The 16,833-nt window shown below is 38.2% G+C and overlaps 1 protein-coding gene across 1 annotated transcript in view; it reads left to right on the top strand.

Moving 5' to 3' along the window:
• The window catches only part of NRG4 (neuregulin 4), a 160,629-nt gene that overhangs the window by 59,656 nt on the left and 84,140 nt on the right, over positions 1-16,833 (top strand). The window lies entirely within an intron of this gene.

The raw sequence follows: 16,833 nt of genomic DNA on the forward strand, positions 1-16,833 counted from the left end.
CTTTATGGGCCATACGGTTTCTGCTACTGTTGTTGTATGAAAACAGCCATACGTAAATGAATGAGTGTGGCTGTGTTCCAGTGAAATTTTATTTATATTTGAATTCTGTATTGAAATGGATGTATTTGAATTCCATGTAATTTTCACATATCATAAAATATTTTTCTTTTGTTTTTTTTTAATTTAACCATTTAAAAATATAAAAACCACTCTTAGCTTGAAGGTCATTAAATATCAAGTGGAGGGCTAGATTTGGCCCACCCACCAAAGTTTGCCAATACCTACTCTAAGCTCTAAATTTTCATCTGTAAAATGGGTCTGATTATACCTGCCTTGCCAGGATACCCTTGAAAAATCTGATTGAGACATAAGTTCTTGACCATTTGCTGCATGACAGTTCTTCATCTAGGCAGGGATGGGCTTGATAAACTGGATTTTTAGAGCATAGACCTTGATCATTTCATCCCAAAAGCTAATTTATATAAGTGACAGCAGGGGCAGGAAATAGAAACGTAAATGTTCTGCAGAATTATTAAATGTTTGTCTCTGTCTGGAGACATTAAGTAAGCTTGCTACTTTGTATTATTTCTTTTAGAGAACAGACGCTTGTCCCTTTCAGTATCTCAAATGAGAAGTTATACTTCCATATCATAACTGACAACTCTGTTATAAAAGAGGGGGTAATGTCACTTTGTCCATTTAGAAAACAGTCTTCAGATCATATCCAGAGGCCTTGACTATGGATGAACTTTTTTCCCCCACCCCTCCTAATATTTTCCTGATAACATTGGCTGACAGAGAAGAGGGAGTCTCAACTGCTTAGAATTTGCAGTAAAAATCTCACCAGCAGAAATCTTAGAAACTATAGGAGGCAATATCTGATTGTAACATAATACATATTAACCTGCGTAGAAATAAAAGGGTCTTGTTGCGAAAAGCTTTTTGACTGATTTCTGTCCATCACATTTTTGAATTTTTATACTCAACTTTCTAAAAAAAGGACTAATTAATTAATTAGGGCCTGACAAAAGGAGGTGAGTTCTCTCTGATCTTTGGCAAGGATTCCTAAAGTAATTAACTCTTAGGATTCTTGTGAAGATTAAAGGAAATAAGTATAAAAAACAGCTTGTGGGAACTCAAAAGTTAGCTATTGTTACTTCAGTTTTTTATCATCTTCTGTATCCTTGCTTATTTTATGTCTACTGGAGCTGTCAAAAATTGAAAGATGTTGAGGGGCCGCCCCTGTGGCTTAGCGGTTGAGTGCGCGTGCTCTGCTGCTGGCAGCCCAGGTTCGGATCCCAGGCGTGCACCGGTGCACCACTTGTGGGGCCACGCTGAGGCAGCATCCCACATACAGCAACTGGAGGGATATGCAACTATAACATGCAACTATCTAATGGGGCTTTGGGGAAGCAAAGGAGGAGGATTGGCAATGGATGTTAGCTCAGGGCCTGTCTTCCTCAGCAAAAAAGAGGAGGATTGCCATGGATGTTAGCTCAGGGCTGATCTTCCTCACACACACAGAAAAAAATTGAAAGATGTTGATAGATCTACACTACTGTAGTATTTCTGTCCATTTCACTTCATGCCTAACACTTTGGTTTATCTATTTTATTTTTTATTTTTTTAAAGGTGTATTTTATTTGCTTTTTTTTATTGCAGTAACATTGGTTTATAACATTGTATAAATTTCAGACGTATATCATTATATTTGAATTTCTGTGCAGATTACGTCATGTTCACCACCCAAAGACTAATTACAATCCATCACCACACACATGTGCCTAATCACCCCTTTCACCCTCTTCCCTCTCCCCTTCCCCTCTGGTAACCGCCAATCCAATCTCTGTCTCTGTGTGTTTGTTTGTTGTTGTTTTATCTTCTGAGTCAGATCATACAGTATTTGACTTTCTCCTTCTGCCTTATTTCGCTTAGTATAATGCCCTCATGGTCCATCCATGTCGTCACAAATGGCAAGATTTAATCCTTTTTTGTGGCTGAGTAGTACTCTGTTGTGTACATATACCACATCTTCTTTATCCATTTGTCCCTTGATGGGCACCTAGGATGCTTCCAAGTCTTGGCTATTGTGAATAATGCTACAGTGAACATAGGGGGGCATATATCTTAACGTCTTTGTGTTTTTGAGTTCTTTGGATAAATACTCAGCAGTGGAATAGCTGGATCATATGGTAGTTCTATTCTTAATTTTTGGAGGACTCTCCATACTGTTTTCCATAGTGGCTGCACCAGTTTGCACTCCCACCAGCAGTGTATGAGAGTTCCGTTTTCTCCACATCCTTACCAACACTTGTTATTTCCTGTCTTGTTAATTATAGCTATTCTGACGGGAGTGAGGTGATACCTCATTGTAGTTTTGATTTGCATTTCCCTAATAGTTAATGATATTGAACATCTTTTCATGTGCCTGTTGGCCATCTGTATAACTTCTTTGGAGAAATGTTTGTTCAGTTCTTTTGCCCATTTTTTTTTTGTGAGGAATATTAGTCCTGAGCTAACATCCATTGCCAATCCTCCTCTTTTTTTTTTCTGCTGAGGAAGATTGGCCCTGGTCTAACATCTCTGCCCATCTTCCTCTACTTTATATGGGTCTCCGCCACAGCATGGCTTGACAAGCGGTGTGTCAGTCCGTGCCCAGCATCCGAACCTGTGAACCCCGGGCCGCCAAAGTGGATTGCGCTACCTTAACCGCTATGCCACCAGGCTGGCCTTTTTTGCCCATTTTTTAATTGGGTGGTTAGTTTTTTTGTGGTTGAGATGTGTGAGTTCTTTATATGTTTTGGACATTAACCCCTTATCAGATATATGGTTTGCAAATGTCTTCTCCCAACTGTTAGGTTGTCTTTTCGTTTTCTTGATGGTTTCCTTTGCTGTACAGAAGCTTTTTAGTTTGATACAGTCCCATTTGTTTATTTTTTCTATTGTTTCCCTTGTCCAATCAGACATGATACTTGAAAATATGCTGCTAAGACCAATGTCAAAGAGCGTACTGCCTATGTTTTCTTCTAGAAGTTTCATGGTTTCGGGTCTTACATTCAAGTCTTTAATCCATTTTCAGTTAATTTTTGTGTATACTGTAAGATAATGGTCTACTTTCATTCTTTTGCGTGTGACCCTCAAGTTTTCCCAACACCATATATTGATGAGACTTTCTCCATTGTGTGTTCTTGGCTCCTTTATCAAAAATTAGCTATCCGTAGATTTGTGGGTTTATTTCTGAACTCTCGATTCTGTTCCATTGATCTGTATGTCTGTTTTTGTGCCAGTACCATGCTGTTTTGATTACTATAGCTTTGTAGTATATTTTGAAATCAGGGATGTGATGCCTCCAGCTTTGTTCTTTTATTCTCTGAATTCCTTTGGCTGTTTGGGGTCTTTTCTTGTTCCGTATAAATTTTAGGATTCTTTGTTCTGTTTCTGTGAAAAATGTCATTGGAACTTTGATAGGGATTGCACTGAATCTGTAGATTGCTTTAGGAAGTATGGACATTTTAACTATGTTAATTCTTCCAATCCAAGAGCATGGAATATCTTTGCATTTCTTTGTGTCTTCTTCAATTTCTTTCAACAATGTTTTATATTTTTCAGTGTACAGGTCTTTCACCTCTTTGGTTAAATTTATTCTGAGGTATCTTATGCTTTTTGTTGCCATTGTAAATGAGATTGTATTCTTAATTTCTCTTTCTGCTACTTCGTTGTTGGCGTGTAGGAATGCAACTGATTTATGTATGTTGGTTTCGTATCCTGCAACTTTACTGTATTCATTTATTATTTCTAAAAGTTTTTTGGTGGATTCTTTAGAGTTTTCTATATATAAAATTATGTCATCTGCAAAAGTGACAGTTTCACTTCTTCCTTTCCAGTTGGATCCCTTTTATTTCTTTATCTTACCTGATTGCTCTGGCTAGGACTTACAATACTGTGTTAAATAAGAGTGGTGACAGTGGGCATACTTGTCTGGTTCCTGTTCTTAGAGGGATAGCTTTCAGTTTTTCTCCATTGAGAATGATATTAGCTGTGGGTTTTCATCTGTGGCCTTTATTGTGTTGAGGTATTTTCCTTCTATACCCGTTTTATTCAGAGTTTTTATCATAAATGGATGCTGTAGCTTGTCAAATGCTTTCTCTGCATCTATTGATATGATCATGTAGTTTTCATTCTTCATTTTGTTAACGTGGTGTATCACGTTGATTGATTTGTGAATGTTGAACCATCCCTGCATCTCTGGAATAAATCCTACTTGATCATGGTGTATGATCTTTTTAATGTATTGTTGTGTTTGATTTGCTAGTGTTTTGTTGAGGGTTTTTGCGTCAATGTTCATCGGTGATATTGGCCCGTAATTTTCTTTTTGTTGTTGTTGTCCTTGCCTGGTTTTGGTATCAGGATAATGTTGGCCTCAAAGAATGAGTTAGAAACCTTCCCCTCCTCTTCAATTTCTTGTAAGAGTTTGAGAAGGATAGGTATTAAGCCTTCTTTGAATGTTTGGTAGAATTTATGAGGGAAGCCGTCTGGTCCTGGGCTTTTATTTTTTGCGAGGTTTTTGATTACTGTTTCCATCTCCTTCCTGGTGGTTGGTCTATTCAAATTCTCTATTTCTTCTCGATTCGGTTTTGGAAGGTTGTATGATTCTAAGAATTTATCCATTTCTTCTAGATTATCCAATTTGTTGGCACATAGCTTTTTGTAGTACTCTCATAATCTTTTGTATTTCTGAGGTGTCTGTTGCAATTTCTCCTCTTTTATTTCTGATTTTATTTATTTCAGCCTTCTATCTTTTTTTCTTGGTGAGTCTAGCTAAAGGTTTGTCAATTTTGTTTATCTTTTCAAAGAAACAGCTCTTGGTTTCGTTGATTTTTTTTCTATTGTTTTTTAGTCTCTATTTCATTTATTTCTGCTCTGATTTTTCTTATTGCCTTCCTTCTTCTGATTTTGGGCTTTGTTCTTCTTTTTCCAGTTCCGTTAGGTGCAGTGATAAATTGAGATTTTTCTTGTTTGTTGAGGTAGGCGTGTATTGCTATAGACTTCCCTCTTAGAACCACTTTTGCCATATCTCATAAATTTTGTCATGTTGTATTTTCATTTTTCTCCAGGTACTTTTTTATTTCTTCTTTGATTTCTTCATTGACCCAGTCATTGTTCAGTAGCATTTTGTTTAATCTCCACGTATTTGTGGCTTTTCTGATTTTCTTCCTGTAGTTGATTTCTAGTTTCATACTGTTGTGTTCGGAAAAGGTGCTTGGTATTATTTCAATCTTCTTAAATTTATTGAGACTTATTTTGTGTCCTAGTATGTGATCTAACCTGGAGAATGTTCCCTGTACATTTGAAAAGAATGTATATTCTGCCATTTTTGGATGGAATGTTCTGTATATATCTACTAAGTCCATCTGGTCTAATGTGTCATTTAAGGCCAGTGGTTCCTTATTGATCTTCTGTTTGGATGATTGATCCATTGGTGTGAGTGGAGTGTTGAAGTCCCCTACTATTACTGTGTTGCTGTCTATTTCTCCTTTTATGTCTGTTAATAATTGCTTTATATACTTAGGTGCATAGATATTTACAAGTGTTATATCCTCTTGTTGGATTGTTCCCTTGATCATTATGTATTGCCCTTCTTTGTCTCTTGTTACAGTTTTTGTTTTAAAGTCTATTTTGTCTGATATAAGTATTGCTACCTCAGCTTTCTTTTCATTGCTATTTGCATGGAGTATCTTTTTCCATCCCTTCATTTTCAGTGTGTAATTGTCTTAAGGTCTGAAGTGTGTCTCTTGCATGCAGCATATATATGGGTCTTGTTTTTTATTCCAGTCGGCCACCCTATGCCTTTTGATTGGAGCATTTAGTCCATTGACATTTAAAGTAGCTATTGATAAGAATGTACTTATTGCCATTTTTTACTTTTTTTCTGGGTGTTTTAGTACTTCTTCTCTGTTCCTTTCTCCTTCTCTTGCTCTCTTCCCTTGTGGTTTGATGGCTTTCTTTAAGCCATCTTTAGTTTATGTTTTTCTTTCTTCCTTCCTTCCTTCCTTCCTTCCTTCCTTCCTTCCCTCCCTCCCTCCCCCCATCCCTCCCTCCCTCCTTCCTTCCTTCCTTCCTTCTTTCTTTCTATCTTTCTTTTTCTTTCTTTCTTTCTTTAAGCCATCTTTATGTTTGGGTTCGTTTCTCTTAATTTTTTGTGTATTTATTATAGGTTTATGGTTTGTGATGACCATGAGGTTCATATATAATAATTTACGTATATAGCAATCTATATTGAGTTGATGGTCTCTTAATTTTGACCTCTTGCTAAAAGCTCTGCTCTTTTACTCCCCTCCTCCCACATTTTATGTTTTTGATATCACATCTAACCTCTTTTTTGTGCGTGTGGATCCGTTACCCTCCAATCATGGAAGTAAACAATTTTAGTACTTTTGTCTATTGACCTTCATATTAGCCTCATAGGTTGTTGATCTGCTACCTTTACTGTGATTTTGCCTTTGCTGGTGATTTTATTGGTGTTTTTGTTTTTTAAAATAATTTTCTTAGTCCTATTTGTGGTCTTTTCTTTTCCACTTAAATAAGTCCCTTTAGCATTTCTTGTAAGGCTGGTTTCTTGGTGATAATCTCCTTTAGTTTTTGCTTGTCTGGGAAGCTCTTTTATCTTTCCTTCCATTCTGAATGATAACCTTGCCAGGTAGAGTATTCTTGGCTGTAGGTTTTTTCCTTTCAGCACTTTAAATGTATCGTGCCAGTGCCTTCTAGCCTGTAAGGTTTCTGCTGAGAAGTCAGCTGATAGCCTTATGGGGTTTCCTTTGCATGTATCGTGTTGCTTTCCTCTTGCAGCTTTTAGGATTCTCTCTTTATCTTTAATTCTTAACATTTTAATTATAATGTGTCTTGGTGAGGGCCTCTTTGGGTTTATCTTGTTTGAGTACTCTCTGTGCTTCCTATACCTCAATGTCTGTTTCCTTTCTTAGGTTAGGAAAGTTTTCAGCTATTATTTCTTCAAACAGGTTCTCTGCCCCTTTGTCTCTCTCTTTTCCTTCTGGGACACCTATAATATGGATGTTAGTGTGCTTGATCTTGTCCCAGAAGTCCCTTAGACTGTCCTCATTCTTGTTAATTCTTTTTTCTTTTATCTGTTCAGCTAGGGTGATTTCCTCTAGTCATTTGTCCAGCTCAAAGATCTGTTCTTCTGTATCATCTACTCTGCTATTGAGTCCCTCTAGTGAATTTTTCATTTTCAATCTTGTATTCTTCATTTCTGATTTTTTTTTATATTTTCTAGTTCTTTGTTGAAGTTCTCACTGAATTCTTCCATTCTTCTCCCAAAAGTGAGCATTCTTATGACTATTAGTTTATACTCTTTGTCAGGTAGATTGTTCATCTCTGTTTCATTTAATTCTTTTTCTGAGGATTTGTCCTGTTCCCTTATTTGGAACATATTCCTTTGTCCCCTCATTTTGCCTCTTTCTCTTTGCTTATATCTGTGTATTAGGTAGATCAGCTATGTCTCCTGATCTTGGAGAGGTGGCCTTATGTAAGAGACGCCTTAGGAGGCCCAGCAGTGTGCTTCCCTCTCGTCACCAGTTCCAAACATTCCTAGAGTGTCCCCTGTTTGGACTACATGTGTCCTTCTGTTGCAGCAGGGTTGCTCTTGCTGCAGGTGCCTGGGGAGGCTAGGCTGTCCCCCTGGCTGACTGGTTGTAATGCTCAGCTGCATGTGGCTACTGTGGTCCCCAGTCATTTTTTCAGGTGTGGGGAGCCCCAGCACAGTTGGCTGCAAGGTCTAGTAACACATTCCTGCTGTAGTTTTTCTGTTAAGGGAGTAGGCCCCCAGCGTGGTTGGTTGTTAGGCTCATGGGCTTACAATTGCTGTACGCCTCCAGTTTGCAAGGCTGTCGTCAGTTCTCTCAGGTGTACAGCTGAGTGGGGCCATCCCCAAGCATGGGAGCACCCAATTGTTTCAGGCTTTGGAAGGTGGGGCCAATCCCCTGGTGGCTGTTTGAGAAGCAGAAGTCTGCTGCAGCTGACAAGCCCGACCACCTGCAGGCCCACACATCCTGTCAACACAGTCCTGCCCTATGCACATGCCCCAACCCACTGAAGTGGACCCAGTAGCCCTGCTGCAGAGGCCGCACACATTCCACCGATGCAGGCCTGCCCCTCACGCATGTCCTGCCCTGCAGAGGTGGACCCAGTTGCCTGGCTTCAGAGGTTCCAGGCACCCCACCTATGGGGGCCCACAAGTTGCCTGAGGGCTTGCTGTTAGGTGGGGCCACTCCCTAGGGCAGACTGCCTGCCCTGGCTGAGCTGGATTAAATCAGTGCTCTAGTGGGTGGGGCAGACCCTGGGCTAGCAGGCCAGAGGAAGAACTCCAATGGCGTTTGCCAGCGTCTGTGTCAGCACCCCTGTACTAGGTCACAGTAATGGCTTCCACCAAAGTCTCAGACCCTGGGGAGGGGGTCCCAGCCTGGGGAGGTCTCACCTCTCACTGAGATGTGCCCAGAGCCTATTAAGTGAGTCTCTTTTCGCCAAAGGAATGTGAGTCTTTCTTTCTGGTGATTTTAGATTGCTTTCCAAAATGGGTGAATTTCTGTATGGGCCCTTTAAAAGCAGGTTTTTCTTTCCTCTTATGTCCAATAGCTTTTCTGGGATTATTCCCTGTTGTTAATAGCCAGCAAAGCCAGATATTATGACACTCATCTCAGTTGTGCTGAGTCCAAACCTGCTTATTGTGGTAAAGCTCCCCCACTTAGGTCCCCCACTCTTCCAGGCAAGGCTTCGTACCTTAAGATTGCTCCTGGCTGGCCATGAAGGGCCATGACTAGAAGGTGGCTTTTCCCTCTCCAGCAAGGTATTTCTGCCTCTTCCACATCAGTCAGCACTGTCCCTTGTTGTGGGGGTTCTTTTTATCCAGTTTTCAGTTCTCTCTCAGGGGTAATTGTTCCAGGAGTAGTTGTAAAGTTGTTGTGTCTGTGGGAGGAGGTGAGTTCAGAGTTGGCCTATGCTGCCATCTTGACACCAGATAGTTTATGTATTTTATTGCAGTGTTATTTGGTACACAATGGTTTATGATTTTTCATTATAAAATATACCTTTTATTAATATAAAGTGAACTCGTATTATTCTATTATTTTTACCTTAAACTCTGTTTTGTTTATTTATATTACAACCTAGTTTCTTTTGTCCATCTTCTTTTAATCTTTATCTACAGTTTTAGGGTTTTTTTTCTTTGAATAACATATAGTAGTCTCTTAATAGTCTTAAGAGTTTTATCTTTTATGGTGGGTGACTTATAACAATAAATATAAATAAATTAATGATATATCTTTACTTTCCTTCAGTCATTTTATGTAATTTTTTTTTTTTTTTTGTGAGGAAGATCAGCCCTGAGCTAACATCCGCGCTAATCCTCCTCCTCCTGCCGAGGAAGACCGGCTCCGAGGCAACATCTATTGCCAATCCTCCTCCATTTTTTTTTCCCCCCCAAAGCCCCAGCAGACAGCTGCACGTCACAGCTGCACATCCCTCCAGCCGCTGCATGTGGGACGCGGCCCCAGCATGGCCGGAGAAGCGATGCCTTGGTGCGCGCCCGGGATCCGAACCCAGGCCGCCAGCAGCGGAGCGCGCGCACCTAACCGCTAAGCCACGGGGCTGGCCCTATGTAATATTTTTGTTTTTCCTTGATTCATTATAACATTTGCTATATGATTTATTTCTTTTAATCTCTCTAATATTTAAAATTAAGTATTTCATTTTAAATTCTATTATTGGTTACTTTTACCAACCAACAAACTTCTCTCTAATCTGTAATTCTCTATTTGTCAGAGTCAAGGGTGGAGTAGTGAAAACTGATTTTCTGGTTCAAGATGGAAGACTGAGAAAATGAGTTATGCACCTGTCTCTACTTAGACCCCATTGAAATATATTAGGGAGATATGAAAAGGTATAAACTTAAAACAGGAGAAAAGGAAAGGGGGAGTTAAGGGTCGGCAGTAAACATGTGATTTCACCGTTTTTCTGGAAGATGGAAAACAGATGTTGGTGGGTTAAAACCATCGCCCAGAATGTGCTATAAGTAGGCTGCAGTGAACTGGGAGCCTTTTTTTTCCCCCCTGTCAGAACCCCAGAGAGACTTCAGACTTAGTCTTAGCAGGCAGGACAGAGAGCAAGAATAAGAAATAGGATTGATCATGGTGGGGAGGGTGGGAAGGAGTTCACTGAAGAGCTGTCATAATAGCCCCCACCAACCTCTTCCTCCATGCAGAATAGGCTGGAGGGAGGGCAGTGAGGTATATACTCTCAAGGGAAAAAGTTTCTTTTCTAAAGAAATTAAATGAAATCAAAAAGGAGTTAGGATTTCCAACATGGGTTGTTGGCTCTGAAACAGGGGTCAGCAAACTTTATGTGAAGTGTCAGATGGCAAATATTTTAAGATTTGCAGTCCATATGAGGTTATGATTTCTGTGAGATATTCCTCTGTATTTTTTTGTCTGTTTTCTACAGTCCTTTAAAAAGTAAAATATTCTGGGGCCGGCCAGGTGGCGCAAGAGGTTAAGTGCGCGCACTGCGCTGCGGTGGCCCCGGGTTCGCCGGTTCGGATCCTGGACGGGCACCCACGCACTGCTTGGCAAGCCATGCTGTGGCGGCGTCCCATATAAAGTGGACGAAGATGGGTGCGGATGTTAGCCCAGGGCCAGTCTTCCTCAGCAAAAAAAGAGGAGGATTGGCAGATGTTAGCACAGGGCTGATCTCCTCACACACACACAAAAAAAGGTAAAATATTCTTAGCTCAGGAGTCATACAAAAACAATCTGGCCTGTGATCTGTAATTTGCTTACGCTCTGCTCTAGAAGAAGGTGCTCCTCATTTTGTCATCTAATAACTCTACAGCCTGATAGCTGTCTCCTTACCAGCTCTTCGTGAAAGTAAACCTGTCAGTCAAAAGTTCTACCCAGGTATATAGAGCTCCTAATCCTACTTCCACTCAGGGCGTGAGGTCTATTGGGAAACAGATCTATTTACACAACAGTAGAGGAATCCACACCTCTTATTTAGAATAATCAACCAAGTACTGCAATTTTAGGTATAAGCAGACAACCAAGACTTATCAGATATTTGAGGAAAAGCAACAGAACAGAGAAAACCAAGATAAACAAACAGCAAAACAGATCCTGGAAGGAGGTAGTGTAATGCACGGAACCAAACAGAACCGAGGTATTTTCTATCCAGCATATTGTGAGAGATTTGAGTTGTTGTTGCATCCCTAAAAGAACAGCTGTATAAAATTAATAAACAGGTCTTTACAGATTAAAAATATGATCACTAAAGTTTAAAAAAGTCAATGGTAGTGATAAAAGGTACAGTTGAAAAAAATCTCCCAGAACGTTGATAAAATAAACAGAAGGAAAATATGACCAGATATAGATAAAAAGGGGACAAAACCAGGATGCCCGACATCCAATTTATAGGAATTTAATGATGGAGGGAAATAAATTATCAAAGTAAATAATAGATAAATTTCCCAAGACTTAAGGAACATGAATTTTCAGATCGAAAGGGTCCAAATGATTGTCTAGCACTATTGGGAAAAAATTTTTTATGAGAATGAGACTAAGTGTCATTCTCGAAATTTTAGAATCCTGAGCATAAATAGAAGATTTTAATTATTTCCTGGAAGTGGGGGAAAAAAACAAACAGCCTACCTACAAAGTTTTAATGATCAGACTGGCATCAGACCTCTATCTATATATATCACTAGATACTGGAAGAAAATAGAGCCATATCAAAATTGAGGGGAAATTGTTTTCCATATAAATTAATATGACCAGCCAAGTACTATCATTCAAATGTGAAGACAGAAGAAAGATGTCTTTAGTCATGTAGAAATTCAGAGTTTCTACCACGTTTTGTTTTAGAAAGTTAGTTGGTGATTTACTGCAGCAAAATGAAAGAGTAAACCAAAAGGAAGATATGTGATCTAGGAAAGTGAAGTCAATCCAGAAGATTATTCAAGGGAAATTTTAGAATGACAGCTGAATTCTGCAGCAGTTCTAGAGAACATTCAGTCCAGATTTGAGCAGGAGGAGGGGAGAGCTTTGGAAGGGATGTCTCAGAAAATAAAAGGAGACTACATGCAATAAATGGTATGATTAAGAAGCTGAATATTTGAGATGTTATGAGAAAGCACATTATTCTTCAGTCCCACTCCACCCCCCAGAAAAAGAAGGCAACTCTAAACTCTGAACTCCAAAGCTGTGCAAGAAAAACATGGTACAAATAAGATGCAAATTCAAACGTAGCATGATTTTGATCAACCTACAGAGTTTAAGAAAAGAGAATCTATTTTATCTTGCCACTGGGAATATTATCTCATAAGTGGCCCAGGTATTGTGACACTGAAACAAGCAGAGGAATTGTTATGCTTGCACATTACATGGATCTACTGTGAATAGTATTTACATAGTAAATAATAATAAAACTGCAGTTTATTGGTTTTCAACTCTAAATCTAGAGACAAAGTTATGAAAGACTTCATTAGGGTTACAGATCAGAGTGTAAATGTTAAAAACCTTCATAATATGAGAGTCAAGATACAGCTATCAAAGCAGAAAGAGGAAGGGGAGAGAGAAAATGTGGAAGCAAAATTAGCAGTACAGTTACTTATTTTACATGGTAAGGAGTCAGTCTATGAATTGACTCAAGTTCATTGATTAAGACTTAGAAGTATAAGTACATTATTTAAAATTACAAATTTAACCAAGATAGTGTAACTTATCAAACATTCAAATTAAAGAGGTAGAGGGTAGTGTAAGCGATATCTTTCATAGCTGGCAGTTTGATGTGGTCTTAGTGCTAAATCTAGAAATAGACAGTAGAAGCGGTTTGAAATATGGAGATAAACACCAGAAAACTGAGAACAAAAACTGTTAAGAGGAGCTTGCCATTGGTCACATTGCTTCTTCTATTATTTCCCTGATAATTTCTTAATGGGCTTCTTCTCCAACCATTAAACGTTGATGTTTTCCAGGGATCAGTTCATGGCCTCTGTCTCACACAACATGCACACTCTGAGCTAGTTTATTCACATAAATGGCTCCAACAACCGCCTGTGGAATTTGAATCCCAAATCTCTTATCTCTAACCTGATTGTTATCCTGAATGCAAGATCTACGTTTTCAGACACTTCCTTCTACGTGTCCCAGTAGCACTTGAAAGTTAACACCAAATAGAAATCATTGTCTTACTGATGAAATCTGTTTCTGTATTTCTCTTTGTTTTTTAGCAGCTTTATTGAAGTATAATTTATATATCATAAAATTCACCTATTTTAAGTGTAAAATTCAATGACTTTTATCAAATTTAGAGTTGTGCAACCATCTCTACAATCCAATTTTGGAACATTTCCATCACTCTAAAAAGATTTCTTATGCTCATTTGTACTCATTTCCTGTTCCCAGCCCCAGTCCTAACCAATCATTAATCTACTCCTGTCTTGATTGGTTTGCCTTTTCTAAAAACTTCATATAAATGGAATCATACAATGTGATTTTTGTGACTGGCTTCTTTCACTTAGCATGTTTTTGAAGTTCATCCATGTTGTAACATATGTACTAGTACTTCATTCCTTTTTATTGCTAAATAGTATTCCACTGTATGACTGTACCACATTTTGTTTATCCATTCATCATTTGATGGACATTTGAGTTGTTTCTAGTTTGGGGCATTATGAATAATGTTCTAAACATTTTCATACATGTCTTTGTGTGGACCTATGTTTCCACTTCTCTTGGATACATTTATGGTAAATTTATGTTTAACTTTTTAAGAAACTATCAAACTATTTTCCAAAGTGGCTGCACCGTTTTACAGCCCCACCAGCAATATACGTAGGTTCCAGTTTCTTTTTATTCTTGCCAGCACTTGTTGTTGTTTGTCATTTTTATTATAGCCGTTCTAGTAAGATATGAAATGGTATTTCATTACAGTTTTAATATACATTTCCCTAACGGATACTCAAAAGTTAGCCTTGATTTTTCTTTCTTTTATACCCTGCTCACCCACTCCATGGGTATACCTGTTAGTGTATATTTAATTATCCCTCTCCTTTATCTTCATTCCCATTGCTTTATTTCTTCACTATTCTTGATTATTAAAATAGCCTCCAATCTGCTTTCTCTGATACTAGTTCCTCTGCAGGGTGCAATCTATTTTCCATGCTGTCATCAAAATGAATTTTCTAAAATGCAGATGTGATGATCATGTCACTCCTTTGCTAAAAACCCTTCAGAGGATCCCCTTGCCTTTAAGTAAAGTCTACCATCTGGACCCTGCTAATATATTTTGCACTGTCTATTCTTGCCACTCTGTCCCCCACCATCCCATCCTCCTATGAACCCACACACATACCCTGCATACATCACGGCCTGCAATCCACCTGAAGTTATCTGAATACATTAGGATTTTATTCCTTCTGTGCCTTTGAAGGTACTGTTACCTCTGTATGGGATGTTCATGCATCTCTGTTTACAACTCTTACTCATTCTTCAAGGCTCAGCACAAATAATACTCCCTCTTGGAATCTTTCTCTGATTCTCCTTAACAGTTAAGCTTTGTTTTTGTATGTGTTAATATAATGACATACATAGGTGTCTGTGAGAATATATTAGGTTGAATTGCATGAAATTGTCATTTTTGTAAGTCCAAATACGGTTTATATGTCAGCCTAAAACATTTTTGTAGTTACTTGTTTATGTGTTTGTCATTTGTTAAAGGTAGTAGGCCACTTGCTACATGTTTGTTGATAGGTGAATGAACAAATAAATTGTTCTTAAAGACCAAGGCTTTCATTTAGAGTGAAAAGTTATCTTGAAAAACATTAGATTTTCTGCTTTAGAATCATGTAGCCTCGGGGCTGGCCCAGTGGCGCAAATGGTTAAGTGCGTGGGCTCTGCTGTGGAGGCCCGGGGTTCACCGGTTCGGATCCTGGGCACGCGCTGACGCACTGGTTGGCAAGCCGTGCTGTGGAGGCGTCCCATATAAAGTAGAGGAAGATGGGCATGGATGTTAGCCCAGGGCCAGGCTTCGTCAGCAAAAACAGAAGGATTGGCAGATGTTAGCTCAGGGCCGATCTTCCTCACATACAAAAAGAAAATTAAAAAAAAAAAGAATCATGTAGCCTCAAAGGTTAAGTTTATTTGCATTGTGCAAAAAATAATTACTACCAAACCAACTGCTATGATATGTCTCTTAATAAATACATCTTGAATGTCCTGGATGAAGTCACAGATTATTATCTCTTACATACAATTTAGTAGTCATTTTCATGTTAGTAGACAGCATCATAGTTCCATAGTTCAAGTAAAATAGTAAAGGTTACAGATTTTTCATAAAAATATCATTTTAAAATTCAAACACTGTAAGCTAACATGATTTTTATATATGTGTGTGTATATGTATATGTGTACATATGTAAAGGTATACAAAGGTAGCTATGTAAAAATTGCCTTTGAATGCGGGAGATAATATGTAATAATGAGGAGAATTATTTTCAGAGTATGGGATTATATGAGTTTATTTGAGTATTTTCTTAAAAGAACAAATGTACTAGTTTTAGTGTTTTACATCAATCGAGTAGTAATTTTATCTGAATAGTGGTTTTAGAAAAGATAACCATCTAAATGCTTGGCATACTTTAGGTAATTATATGATGAAGAACTCTGTACTTCATTTAAACAATATTATAGTTTTAGTCAATATTTTTAAATTATCTATGATTGTTAAACCTCATACCTTCACTTACTGCATGTATTATAGCTTTCCCGTAGTTTGCAAGCAGTTACATTGCTATCAGTATTAGTCATGTTCAGTGACTGTATTCATTTCAAATTGAGCGTGGTGTTATATGTTGTATTGTAACTATTACCTTCCTTCAGTTTTATAAGTACTTCAAATCATCATTTATGTAAGTGTTATGTGATTTGTGAGGAAATTCCTTTTTTAAAAAACCGTGTGGAACACTTGTCCATTAACTCCACAGTAAAATTCATTTTCTCCAGAAACTTACATGACACTCCTGAATTATTCAGACATGTAAAGATAAATAAGGAGCCTAAAGAATGTGGTTTATTTCATGACTTTAAAAATTGGACAGTGATTTGAGAGAGCAGCTTAACACAACTCCTTTTCTAAATAAAATTCTGCTCCATTTGCAACTCTGGACATGTGGACTGAAAGGGGTGGTTCCCTTGACTGGTGCCTGACCTCTGTGCACGCCTTGGTCTTTGTCTCAACCTCGCCCACACTGCACACGGCAGCTATATAAATCAGATTTCGACGTGTTATAAAATGCGAGGCACAGCTGCTGTAGTCTGCAGTATTCAAAATCTTTTGAAACGCTGCATATCCAACAAAATTTGTTTGTACGAATCTAAGTTTTTATTGAGGTAAGCCCTGTTTGTTTGAAGAAGAAACTGATACAATGAGCTAGTGATTCTTTCAAATTAAGTAGGTTTAATTTCTCTCTATCTGTTTGTCTCTCTGTTGTTGCTTGTTTGTATAAGAAAGAGTGATTGGTTTGGGGAGAAAACTTTAATATTACAGCTGTGTTAACAGAAGTTGTTGATGTTTTTGTTAGAAAGTCTTTTTTGCTTAAGTCAGGAGTAAGTCCCCTTTATAAAACGAAATTGAGAGTATATAATCATAATGTAAGTATAAATCCTTCATTTCTTCGAATATATTTTTTAATTCCTTTGTTTCTGTTGTAGCAGATAACTTCACATATAAGCATGTCTTATTAGCTACTTTGCTTTGCCAGATGCCAGACAT

The sequence above is a fragment of the Diceros bicornis genome, chromosome 5 (assembly GCF_020826845.1).
Source record: "Diceros bicornis minor isolate mBicDic1 chromosome 5, mDicBic1.mat.cur, whole genome shotgun sequence".
In the NCBI taxonomy this organism is placed as follows: domain Eukaryota; kingdom Metazoa; phylum Chordata; class Mammalia; order Perissodactyla; family Rhinocerotidae; genus Diceros; species Diceros bicornis.